Raw genomic sequence first — 13,074 nt, forward strand, 5'->3', positions numbered from 1 at the left:
CATCCAAGGATTTGCTCATAGCCTTCATCGTTGGGGCCTGGGCTTAATGGCTACTGCAAGGGGTCATCTTTAATCCGTATCTAGTAAACTCTAGTTTGTTCATGCCCAAGGCACACATACAATAAAGACATTTTCTCTACTCAGGGAAAGGGGTTATTTGTGCCCTTCCTTTCAGTTTATTAAGAATGTATGCTAGCTAATGGACATGCAAAGCTCACTTTTGAAGGTTTTGTCCAAGGTGTGGCTTGCTGGTATTGCAAGCAATTCTTTCTATTTGTAGCTTTGCGTTGCCGTTGACCTATCTTTTCTAAGCATTTCTGCTTAGAGATGCTTGTTTGGGATAAATAAAATGAAATACACTTGTTTGCACAGGTGGTTGTACCTTCAATATAGAGAATGTGGACGACTTTTTGATTAGCTTTCTCCTTTAGTGCTAGGTGTTGATATAGCTGAGTCTGCTTTTCACTTTCGGAGTACGGATAGAAGCTAAGTCTGTAAACCTTTATATAAATGAATGCTCAAGTATGTAAAACCTGTTGAAGCTTGCGGACTCTTGCCACCTGGCTGCCACCTCCATGTTATTTGACGATGCCCTTGAGATCTCTATTGGGGTAGTAGGTTCAATGCTCCACCTATGAGCCGCCATATGAAGATTCAGATGCTTGCCACCAACAAGGGGCATGGAGCTCAAGCCCAAGGTACTTTAAGATGCCATGGGTAAGTTTACTCACCCTGCAGACCACGATGTGATGGAAGTGTGGGACGAAAAGAGCTGTGAGTTAGTGTCTGTGATTATTGGGAGAACCTCATAGAGTGTGACGAATGTTGCTTTGAGATACGTACGAAATGAACAATATGGCTAGGATTCTTTGGCACCAGAACCACGTCTTCACCATGGTGATGGAGGAAGGTGGTCTTGTTTATAGCACTTGATATGTGAAGGTGATCTCATAGGCCAACTGGAGGCAGTTGGTGGTAGGGAATCTAAGCGAGTATCCTAATCACCTTGATGCCTTGCTAGACCTCTCATGCAGTGGAAGAATGGAACACCAAAGGAACTGTTCCATGCCAACTCTTGGACCAACGGAAAGTACTGATGTTCAGCTGACGAGTATGCACAAGAATCACTCAAAAGAGCACTCAGTTATGAAATTGAGGACGGCAGCAGAACAGCCAAAGTGATTTGAAATTTATTGCTCAAAACTAAGGTCAAAACCTCACACTAGTAAGCTCTCACAGACGTCCTACCATCTGGATAAATGTGCTGTACTGGATGCTCGAAGGGCATCAAGCCCTATACAGGGCCAAAGAAATTAATGAATCTGGTGTGTAAGTCTATGATTCGACTCTGCAGGCTGGGGTTCAGTCCAGATTCAAAATCCAATGTGGATGTTCTTGGGGTCTTCGTCCGTTCTAAGATTTATCATTCGGATGTCCGTGTCTCGACCTATGGCTCTTTATCTTCCAGTGTATTAAAAATCATACCGTTCTTTTCCTCTTGAAAGATTTGGTATACATTTTTCTTGTTTTGGGGGGGGGGGGGGGGGGGCACAGGAGAGCACAAGCGTGTGCAGGAGGAGCAGCCTGAAGAGCTGCACGCTATTGAAGCCTATCAACGTGCTCCGTTTCAGTCACAACAGTGCAAGCATTGATTTTGGGTCATTTTGCCGTCATCTTCACTCCATGTCAGTTCCATAATAGCTGAAATAGAAAGGCGCAGCATTTCAGGAAAAACATTTCTTTCACAGACCTGTCTGTACAGTTGTACAGACTTGTACAGACGGCTGCGAAAGTGTTTGGGCAGTTGTGCAATATTGCTCAGCAGGCTGTATGACGACTCTATAGAGGCTTTCCAGCATTTTTTTGCTGTTATTGTGAGTTTTCTGCCCATGCATATGCATGCAAGGTGGTAGAGAGAATGATATGTGTGATCACAATAAAGGGGGGTTGCCGTTTGAGGCAGTTGCACCAGCTCGACGGGCCCTATCTACTCAGATGATCCACTGCCATAACAATATTGGTCGGTGTCTTGTTGCAGAGAGAATGATATGTGTGATCACAATAAAGGGGGGTTGCCGTTTGAGGCAGTTGCACCAGCTCGACGGGCCCTATCTACTCAGATGATCCACTGCCATAACAATATTGGTCGGTGTCTTGTTGCAGCATCAAATTGGCACACCATGTAATAATAACAAAATAGTCATTTTTGTTGTTATGACACTCTCTCCTGTTTGGATGAGCAGAAGCCCTCCTTTGGATTATCTCTTGCCTCTTTTTCTTGCATACACTTTCTCTTAATATTTTTGCATTTGCATCACCTCTTTATAATCTGCAAGTATCTGTGGAAAGTGTAGAAAGAACTCTTCTAGCATCAATATCTCTTCGTACTCACATGAAAGACATTCTTCATGCGCCAATTAACTGGTAATTTCAACTCGTATGCTCGGAATCCCTCTTGTGAATACAATGTCGTTGGAAGATCTTCTTAATAACATGCTCAATAACCTGTAAGATATTCTCAACAAACTGGTCAATAGCAAAAAGATGCTCTCGCCCAAATGTGTTATTGAAGTGGGTAAAGATTGGCCATAGATGATTTTCAATTGGAGGACTGCGTAGACGAATTAGCCTTTCTTCTATGGACCATCAATCTATTTCTATCCTATTCATTTTATGTATTCTCTATTCATTCACAAACCCTTACACCTTGAAATGGTCACGAGGTCCAAAATGTATTGGCTGAATAGACAACATTCACTATTGGTTTGATAGTCACGGTATATTTCTGGGGTGAGGAGGTAGAAGCCCAACCCTCCTGCTTGGATGCCTCAGCTCTCCCTCTGACTGAATTTGTCTTAGCAATTTCAGCCAAGAGCGTAGGACATTTATGCCATCATGCCTTGGCTTATGTTTCTTACATCCAAAACATTTTCCTTTCTTCATTAGTCTCTTCTTTTCTAAAGGAAATGGCGTATGCAAACTACTTCGTGATTGGCTATTTACATTCTGTACAAGAGCCTTTCCCTTTCCCTTACTGAAGGATTTTCAAGGATTCGACTTTCTTTGAGCCATTTCGGCCATGGTTGGGTTGAACGTGTCAACGTTATATCTCACTTTCAGGGTTAGGGCTGTTTAGGGCTGCTAGATATTTCTTTCTTTATCTTCCTCACTCTTTTCGGTTAACTCTAAAGAGGTCTTCCAAAACTTGGCTGTAGATTCAGCATTACTCTCATTGTCAAATTGTCTAAATCTTTTCCAATGGAAGATCAAGTCCTCTTCATGCCTTGGTGGCATGAAAGTGGCTTTCATCTGTTCCACAAACTTAGCCCATTCAAGGATAGGCTATCGTCAGTTTGTAATTGCGTGGAAGCAGGGCTTCAGGACAATAGAAGGGCTGCACTGTTGCGTGTGTTTATTGTTAGAATTAGTGCCACATTCTAGGCAGTGACCAATGTAATCCACAAGTGAGTGAGGGGCACTTTTCCCTCTGTAGAGGTTTTCCCCCCTAACCATAGTTAGTGGTTTAGTGTGGTTTTTCACTTAGACAAAACCGCCTCCACTCTTGTTTGTATTCAATCTCTTATCTATTGCATCTTCTACGTTTGGCTCTCCAGCTCTTTGCTCCCTGCTTGTCTGCTCCTCTCTCTCACATTTGGTATCAGAGCAGCTTGAGCTCTCGGATCTACTTCTCACCTGCAAGCTTCAGCTCACTAGGAGGCAACTCCTGAACTAATGCCGTCCGTACGCAGCCCGTGTGCTGCCTCGACCGTAATCTCAGCAAAGGGGTTTATTTTACAGCAAAAGTCGAGTGTTGCAGAGTTGGAGGTACTTATCCAACTCCCTCTTCGCTTGTGTCGGAAAACCACTTGAGATGACCTCTTCTTCCTTCTCTTTCATTCTTTCTTCCTTGTTTTTATGCTGTAAACTGGTACACTTGGTTTGGGCTACTTGTTTTTAGTGGATTGGGCCTCTAGACACCGTTATAGGGGGGTACTTGGTGGGTAGATCACCCCCTTAAAATCTTGTTCCAATTCGACTTTCCCTTGGGGAGATTGGGGGTTCTCTTTTCCTCATGGTTTAAGGGTTTTAAGGGTCTATTCGCTAGGGGGAGTCACCCCATTAGGACACCTCGTTCCCCCATTCAAAGACCAAAATTTCCAGCAAAAGCCCTTGCCTCAGGACCTCCAGAATCCCCTATTTGCAGGTAGGAAGGGCAGCGTGCACAGCAACCTTAAACCGCAGTTTTCACATTCAAACCCTTGCTTCACGACCTACTTGCCTTTGCGGGTTCAGAGGTCTTCCGCACATCCTTGGTCATGTGAGGATTTCTTTTGCACGTGTGTCTTTTTGCGCGTGGTTGTACACATTTATGGAAGGAACGAGGAAAGGCAACCTCATAATGTCCAATGCATCACTTCTGAAAACAGCCATAAATGTTTTACCAAGGGCAAGGGTAGGAGCATAGGCATGCCCATGTCTCTGTAATAGCTGGTAAAACCAAAACTGCAAAGCAGCAAATAAATCATGGAAAGCGAAATAAATAGTAGGAAAGGAAAGACATGCAAGAGAGTATAGATAGATAGTCAGAAGAAAGAAGAGAGAAGACACGAAGAGCTTGAGCGCTTTGAAGAGCATAGAGAAAATTCAAGTTTTTCTAGAAGTTAGATGGAAACCAATCTTAGATGTGGAAAGCAACATGATACAATTTGTCAAGAAAATTCTATGAAAGATATTGAAAAGGGATGAGCACCCAGAGTATCTCCATCAAAGCTACACATGGCATCATCCCATAAGAAGGTGTGGAGAAAAAACTGAGGAAGTTAGCCAATGGGAAGGCTTTGAACTCACAAGGCTTAATAGCAGAGATATTGACATGGGGAGGGGACAAAGCAAAAGAAATGCCGTCCAAAATAATAAAACAAATCTTTGGAAGAGGAATTCCCCACAAACTGGCAACTTAGCAAGAGTGTGAGGAGACGATAAGGTGGCAAAAACCTACAAAATGATCATGGTGAGCAATTTGATGGCTAAACTATATGGCATCCTTGAGTGGAAACTCAACATGTGGGCAGAGAGAAGAAATAAGGGCATCGAAAACAAGTTTCTAGCCTAAACAAGGAACGGTAAACCCGCTGGTCACTCTTAGAGCCACACAAGGGGCAACCAAGAATAAAAAGGAAAGCTATCTACGTTGTTTTACGGACTTCAAGAAAGCCTTTGACACTATCCTGTAAAAAATTGTGGGAAAGATTAGAAATGCTATGAAGCGATGCTCGGACTGTATGAGAAAGTACTATCCAAATTGGCAAGGTCACTTGTAGATGGTTCTTGCTCCAAGTTACAGATAATCATAAGCAACAACATAGGGGTCAAGCAAGGCTGCCCCTCTTGCTAACCCTACAAGAATGGATGAGAGCACACAAAGGAAAGGGAGTCCAAATTGTGGGTTATGCCTTATTTTGACAGGTCTACGTAGATGACATGGATCTCTTTGCAATGGACAAAAAGGATATTAGGCACACCTAAATGCATTAGGTAAATTCTACCATTGCCAAGACAAAACTCATGGTAATTGGGACACCAAACAAGCATATGTCCTTCACACTCAAATGGGAATGTCTAGAAGTAGTTGCAATATACAAATATCTATGGCTTGAATTTGCGGATAGCTATAACTGGAATGAGTGCATGGGAAGGTCAAGGAGCGTAGAGGGATGGGTGTTATATAGCCTTCAAATCAAATGGAGGAAAAAACATATATGGAGGTAGTAATTGAGAAAATTCCTATACCTTATGATCATACAAATGGTGATTCTCTATGGATGCCCCTCCAGGGCACATTGGAATAGAATAGAGGCAATCCACAAACGATTTCTTATCGAGGGTTGGGGACCAAAGTACAAACCCCTTTGCAACTTGAGCCAAGCTTATGCGGAAGCACAATTTCCAGTTAAATTCTTTCTATCTTAAGTGGTGCGTTGTCCTATCAGCTAGATTGTCTAAGCATTTTTTTGCTTAGATGCTCATTTGGAAGAGACTAAAATGAAATTGTATAGTCGTCACATGCAGTTGTAGCCTGAATGAAGAGATGGTGGACTACTTTCTGATTTGCTTTCTCCTTTAGTTCTAGCCTTTGTCACGGCTGAGTTTGCCCTTCTCTGGAGTGTTGACACCAACTTAGTACGAAGACCTTTGTATACATGAATGCTTAAGTATGTGTGTGTGAGGACTTGTATGTGTGAGAGCACATGCTGATGGTATGGTGTACACCCATTGTTGGGTAATGATGACGTCAGCGGGGATGTCATGTGAACAAAAGTGGAGAGAGCAAGAGTGGGAGTGAGCAAACGTAAGTGTACTGAATAGTAGAGTGTAATGAAGTGAGTACAAAGAAAAAGTGAGGGGTTTTGTCTAAGTGACAAAACCCTATCCTATCCAATAACCGTTTGGAGTGTGGTTAGAGAGAAAAACCTCAATGAGGAAAAAGTGCCCCTAACCTACTTATTACAATACATTGGCCACTGCCTAGAATATGATAATAATTCTAACACACCTCTGTAGTGCCAATGTGGTGTAGTAGTGATCAATCACCAAAAGGAGATAAGTTTAGAGCACTGCGAAATGCCTCAAACTTCTCACGTGGAAGTGCTTTGGTGAGGATGCTTGCAACATTGTCATGTGTTGACACATAGATCATACTAATCTCCCCTGCAACTTCTCTCTGACATAATGATAATGAACCTCAATGTGCTTCGTGCGAGCATGAAACACAAGATTCTTTGCCACTGCTATAGCACTCTGACTATCAGTGAGAATTGGAGAAGGACCCTCCAATAAGAGACGAAGATCAGCGAACAAACGACGCAGCCAAACACATTCAACTGTCGTTGTGAAAGCTTCACTGTACTCAGCTTCACATGAGGAAGTAGCCACTGTAGGTTGCTTCTTGCTCAGCCAAGAAATACAAGCCTTGCCCAAAAAGAAACAATTACTACTAGTGGACTGCCTAATATCATAGTCACCAGCCCAATCTGAATCACTGTAAGCATGCATCTGCAAGTCACCCCCCCAGGAAACATCAAACCAAAAGACTTTGTGTCTTGCAAATAACGGAAGATGCATTTTTACAGCCTATCAGTGTGTTGTCTTTGGGCTGTGCATATACATGGTCACTTGAGATACTACATACTGAATATCGGGCCTAGCATTGCACAAATAGATGAGGCATCCAATAGCCTGGCTGTAAAGTGTGACATCCACTATTCACTTGCATCATACATAGTAAGCTTCAGCCCTGGCTCGATTGGAGTGGCTATAGGCTTATAATCATGCATGTTGAACCTATCCAAGAGCTTCTGCACATACTTGGATTGAGACATAACGATGTCACGCTTGTCTTGTATAAACTGGAACCCCAAATAAAAATTTAACATGCCCAAATCTATCGTCAAATTCAGCTTTTAACTCAGCTTTGAAATCTGCAATTATTTCCTCATTTGACCATGTGAGCAACACGTCATCTACATAAAGAATGATGACCAAAATATCCCCCCCCATCCTTCTTGATGTAGAGGGTGATTTCCATGGGACTATTATGTAACCCCTTACTTGCCAGGAATGCATCAATCTTGGCATACCATGCACGTGGGGCTTGTTTCAGCCCATATAAAGCTTTGTTTAGCTTCAAACTTGAAGTGCATTGCCAGAAAGTTCTAATCCAGGAGGTTGTTTGACATAAACCTCTTCGTGCAAGTCCCCGTTAAGGAAAGCTATTTTTATGTCCAGCTGATGGACATTCCAAACGAAATTTGCAGCCGTGGCAATAATTGAACTTATGGTGGTCATCCACGAAGTAGGAGCAAAAGTCTCCTCATAATCTATGCCCTTCTTCTGTGCATAGCCTTTGGCAATAACCAGCCTTGCCTTGTACCTGTCAATGGACCCATCTGGCTTCCTTTTACTTTGAAAACCCACTTGGTACCAATGGCATACTTACCTGGTGGCAAATCCACAACATCCCAAGTCTGATTTTTCTCAACGGACTGCAATTCATCGTGCATGGCATGCATTCAATGCACATTATCCTTTGTTCTTCAAAAGAGTTAGGTTCTTCTTCATCAAGAAGAGTATCTGCATAAGCTTGCTCAACTGAAAGAGCCCCCCCTGCGTGCCTTATTGCACTACGAGTCCTGCCAGGCAATGGGGCCTCAAAGCCTACTCTCCTCTCCCTGAGAGTCTGTAGCAACCAATCGGAACTGTTTTGGCTCGTGTATCTCTTTAATCTCTTGCCTGACAACTTCATCCACACCCTGTGGAGGTACAAAATCAGCCTGTGGCTGAATTGGGGCATGTGGATCAAGAGGAAGTTGCTGTAAATTTTGATTTTCAGCATGAGCCTCAGGTGGGGAACCAAATGCTATAGGAAGCATCCCCTCAAAAACATCATCTGAAGAAGCTGGAATTGTAAATTCAGCATGTGTATGTGCTGAATTTTCTGAAAATATAACATTTCTACTCACAAAAATCTTGCGAGAAGCAGGATTGTGGAGACGATAGCCTTTGCTTTGTGCACTGCACCCAACAAAAATGCATTTAAGTGTCTTATCTGACAACTTGTGTCAAAACTCCACAAGCACGTGGGCATATGCAACGCTCTGAAGTGATCCACTGAAGGCTTTCTCCCATGCCATGCCTCATAGGGAGTGATTGTCTTCAAAGCCTTTGTGGGAGCCCCATTCAAAACATAATTTGCACACATGAGGCCTTCCAGTCAAAACTTGTGAGGCAACTTTTTATTGGTAATCATGCATCTATCCATCTCCATAAGAGTGCGATTCTTGCGCTCAGCTTTGCCATTTTGCTGAGGTGTAAGCGTTACTGTAAGCTGATGCATGATGCCTTTCTCCTTCAAAAATGCCTCAAACTCATGAGGCATAGTGTCCCCCCCTCTATCTGTGCGAAGTGTCTGCACCTTGAGTCCATTCTCATTCTCAACCATAGCCACAAAGTGTTTGAAATGCATAAACACTTCTGATTTTGCGTGAAGACCATAGATCCAAGTGTAATTGGTGAAGTCATCTATGAATGTAACATAATAGAGAGAACCACCAAAAGCAGGTTTCCTCATGGGACCGCAGGCATCACTGTGTATGAGCTGTAATTTACGTGTAGCTCTCACTGCACCATCCTTCTTAAAAGGAAATCTATGCATCTTGCCAAGGATGCAACCCTCACATGCATGAGGAGGAGGTGATTCCGAAGGAGGCAATGCATCAACCGTAGCATGCTTCTGAAGTGTCATTAAGCTGCCATAGCTCATGTGCCCATACTTGGCATGCCATAACTCCGCATTCTGCATCACAGCAGTGGGAGTGCTCACTGAAAATGCAAGATCGGATCTTTTCTCATATATATTAAGCTGAAAAAGACCCCGATACAAAGTGCCAGACAACATCAAAGCATAGTCATTCTCTGTCTCTGACTGCACACTTAGCATCATTGAATATAACCTGAAATTCTTCTCTATTGAGAGAGGACATTGAAAGCAAATTCTTCTTTATACCTGGCACATAGAGAACATGTGAACCATCAGTGGATGTAAGGATGATACACTAAATAAGAAGAATTATTTGCACAAGTCACCTTCTTTTTAGTAGGTGGAGGATGCAGAGATGCAAAAAGGCTCTTCTTAGAAGTGATGTGCTTAGAAGCACCACTATCAAAATACCAAGTATTCAATGTCTCATTGACGTGGCATCCTTTGAAGGATCATAACTACCTGTTGTAGTATCTGAACTACCCACTGAAAAATCTGAAATGCAAGACAAAAAGGCACAGTGCTCTTTCACAAAGTTGGCTGTAACATCTCCCCCATCATGTGCATTAGGAGCTGATGCATCTGACACAGCCATACTTGAATCTCTTTTCTTTTCTTTAGCTATGTGCTTCTTGCATTCACCAATATAATGACCTGGCTTCTTGCAGTAGTGACAAATGCCCTTCTTTTTAAGCTTATCTGCATCACCCTTAGCCTTATAAGAGGGTTTTCCTGAATCAGCTTTATGCTGATGTGCGGGCTGATTGGCATGTTGCTTTTGCTGCCCTTTTCCTTTGGGCTTAAACTTAGAAAGCATGACATGCATGCCAGCCCGTGTTGCCATATTTCTTCGTGTCTACTCTTCCTGCAACAAAGTTTTACCAACTCGTGAAAAGAGAGAGGATTGCTGCCCCCCCTCAATGACAAATTCAGTGAGGTGTGAAAACCAAGATAAGACTCGGGAAGAGAATTCAGAGTGGTGGTAATCATTTCTGAATCTGAAATAACTTCATCTATATTCAGCAACTGCTCCCGCAAATCCTGAAGCTTTGTAAGGTGAGCATTCATGGAATCTCCCTCATCCATATGAGACTCTCTCTTCAGGAAGGAAACTCTGGCATCTTTTCTTGCTTCAAACATACTCTCCAAAATCTCCCAAGCTGCCTTTGAGGTCTTGCATGACCGAATGTGAGAAATAATGAACCTCTTGACAGAAAGAGAAATCACAGAAAGAGCTTGTGCATGCCTAGAATCCCATCTTTTCTGCTCTGCTGTGGAAGCCACTAGATCAGCAGCTGACCCGATTACCTGCGCTGCGTTTTGACCTCTACCCCTGCTTCCAACTGTAGGAGTGACAGGTGTAGCCACAGAATTTGGCCTTGCCTGATCTCCATTGACATAATCCCAAAGACGTCTGCCAACCAAGATGTTGCGAACCATAAAACTCCACACAGAGTAGTTGGTGCCATCCAACTTATCCGCTTGTGTGAGGACTCCAAACACCTCATTGGGTTGTTTTGAGCCATTTTTGCGAGATAAACTCAAAAAACATAGCAAACTGCCAAGTACCTTCCTTTGCTAGTTCTACAGATGGCCTTTCGGGATCTAGATGCAAGCTGCAAATGCTTAAAACTGTAACAGCCCAAAAGCATAAACCCTTCACAAATCTGCTAAAAGTGCATGCAAAACACTTGCGAAATGGTAGAAAGCCCCAAATCTTGCAAAATAGTTGTCCAAGACCAAAAGCCCCAATTTGTGGCTTGAAATTGCAACCAAAAGGAGGCAAATTGCCTGAAAGCCCCAAATGTTACCAAAATTACACTTTGCCTGCAAAAGCCCCAAATTTCACTGCAAAATTGCAGTGTAAAACCAAAAGCCCCAAATTTCTTCAACACCTGCAAACTAACTGCAATGTCTGCCCACGAATACAAAATGCCCCAAAATTATGTAGCAATTTCTTGCTAGAATGGCATTTGATTCCAAGTGCTTCGGCAATCCTGCAAATAGATCCTACAAAAAATAGCGATAATATACCTGTACGGTCGCACGTGTGGTAGGAGTGTACAAAAAACATGAATGACACCTAATGTACGGATGTTGCGTGGAGCTTGTACGGAAGGGCTGACGGGAGCAGTACTGATATCCGTACTGTGGTTTGTAGGTACAGTGAGCTGTACGGTGACAGCCGTGCATTGGTATGGAATGGTGGCACGGTGTAGGTACAGCACACGTACGAGATGCAGGTACAGTTGGAACTATCAGCCCGTATGGACTTACAGAATGTACGGTGCCTACAACACATGCACGTACGACGTAACTGTGTTGTACAGACATGAGTAGTAAGGCAAAGTGTATGGACGTGCGTAGAGTGTACGGATCTGGCGCAAGTGTACGACCTGTACAGACGAATGGCGCGGGAGCTGTTGTACGAATTTGGCGCAGTACGGTTGGGTTTGCAATACGGCCTGTATAGACGGATCTGCAATGGCAAGGACAGAAGGACTACACGGATGGGCAATGGGCTTGGCTTCAGGTGCTCTGATACCAAATGTGGACAAAAGTGGAGAGAGCAAGAGTGAGAGGGAGCAAACGTAAGTGTACTGAATAGTAGAGTGTAATGAAGTGTCATGTGCACGGATTGGTATTTGACGTGTACTAGGTACACAAGACTAGCTCAGGTAGCTTGGGGAGGCTTAGAGCTAGGCAGGCTTGATTCTCGAGTTGAGTGGCAAGGGTACGAACCAGTTAGAGGTCTTCGCTATTTTTGGCGCTTGGGGCCCGAGTCTATATAAGGTACAACCGGAACTGAATTTAAACTGTGAAGCCAAGCTCTAAAACTGAATTTAAAACTGTCCACAGCTCTCCCTTCTCCAAAGCTCTCCCTCTCTCTGGACAAACACTAGGGCCCAGGACAAATTGTCGGGCTGGACCCCCCCGAAGGTCTTTATTATTTTCAGAAAAACTGTTACAAAAGTTCAGCTTCAAGCTGTCTCGTAAGTCTCTCCCTTTCATACGTGAAAAGAAAGCCTTCTTTACAAGGGCTTCAAACCCCATTCAAATTGGCAACATGCCACTTGTCTACAATCTAGACTAACTCTTATTACAAGCCACTTAGGGCCATTCTGGAGTCTTCCAGGCTCTCGGTCACACGAACCGCTTCCTAGGTGTTTGTCAGGTTCCCATCTCGCTTAGGAAAATAATCCTTCCTAGTACCTGCAACAATTAATTAAAGCGCACCACCATGGTACCCATTAATTGTTAGCGCTTTGCATGCAAATAACACACTGTGGACTAATCCTAGTCACGGTGGGCGTCCCCACTGAACACATGTGCACATCTAAACAAATATATATATAAATAAATATATATATATATTTTCTCTGGTTGACCGAGGTCAACACTTTTGATTATAATTAAAGGGCTTCGACCAAAGGTCAAGGCGCTTTAATTATAGCCAAGTCTCTTCAACCGGAGTTGGCACATCTTGGTTAACCGGGGTTAACCCTCTTGGCGCATGCCAAGTCTTGTTGACCAAAGTCAACATTCTCTGACCGTAGTCAGGTTTACTTGACTGGAGTCAAGTATCTTTGACCGTAGTCAATCCTTTGACCATTAAAATAACTCTTTGACCGTAATTAACACATATAACATTCTTTAATTAAGATCAAATAAATGGTCAACTGTACTTTGACTTAGGATATTTACATTGTGGTGACATCCCCTCGGCTTCTATTCAGTTGACCTCAACTGAAAAGCTT

General features: G+C 43.2%; 1 protein-coding gene across 3 annotated transcripts in view; it reads left to right on the top strand.

Moving 5' to 3' along the window:
• LOC147903246 (Ubiquitin-associated (UBA) protein) overlaps positions 1–13,074 on the top strand; it is a 51,424-nt gene that overhangs the window by 18,408 nt on the left and 19,942 nt on the right. The gene's annotated exons all lie outside the window — the stretch shown is intronic.

This window comes from Dipteris shenzhenensis, chromosome 3, assembly GCF_047967505.1.
Source record: "Dipteris shenzhenensis isolate YYH24624 ecotype China chromosome 3, Dip_SZ_1.0, whole genome shotgun sequence".
In the NCBI taxonomy this organism is placed as follows: domain Eukaryota; kingdom Viridiplantae; phylum Streptophyta; class Polypodiopsida; order Gleicheniales; family Dipteridaceae; genus Dipteris; species Dipteris shenzhenensis.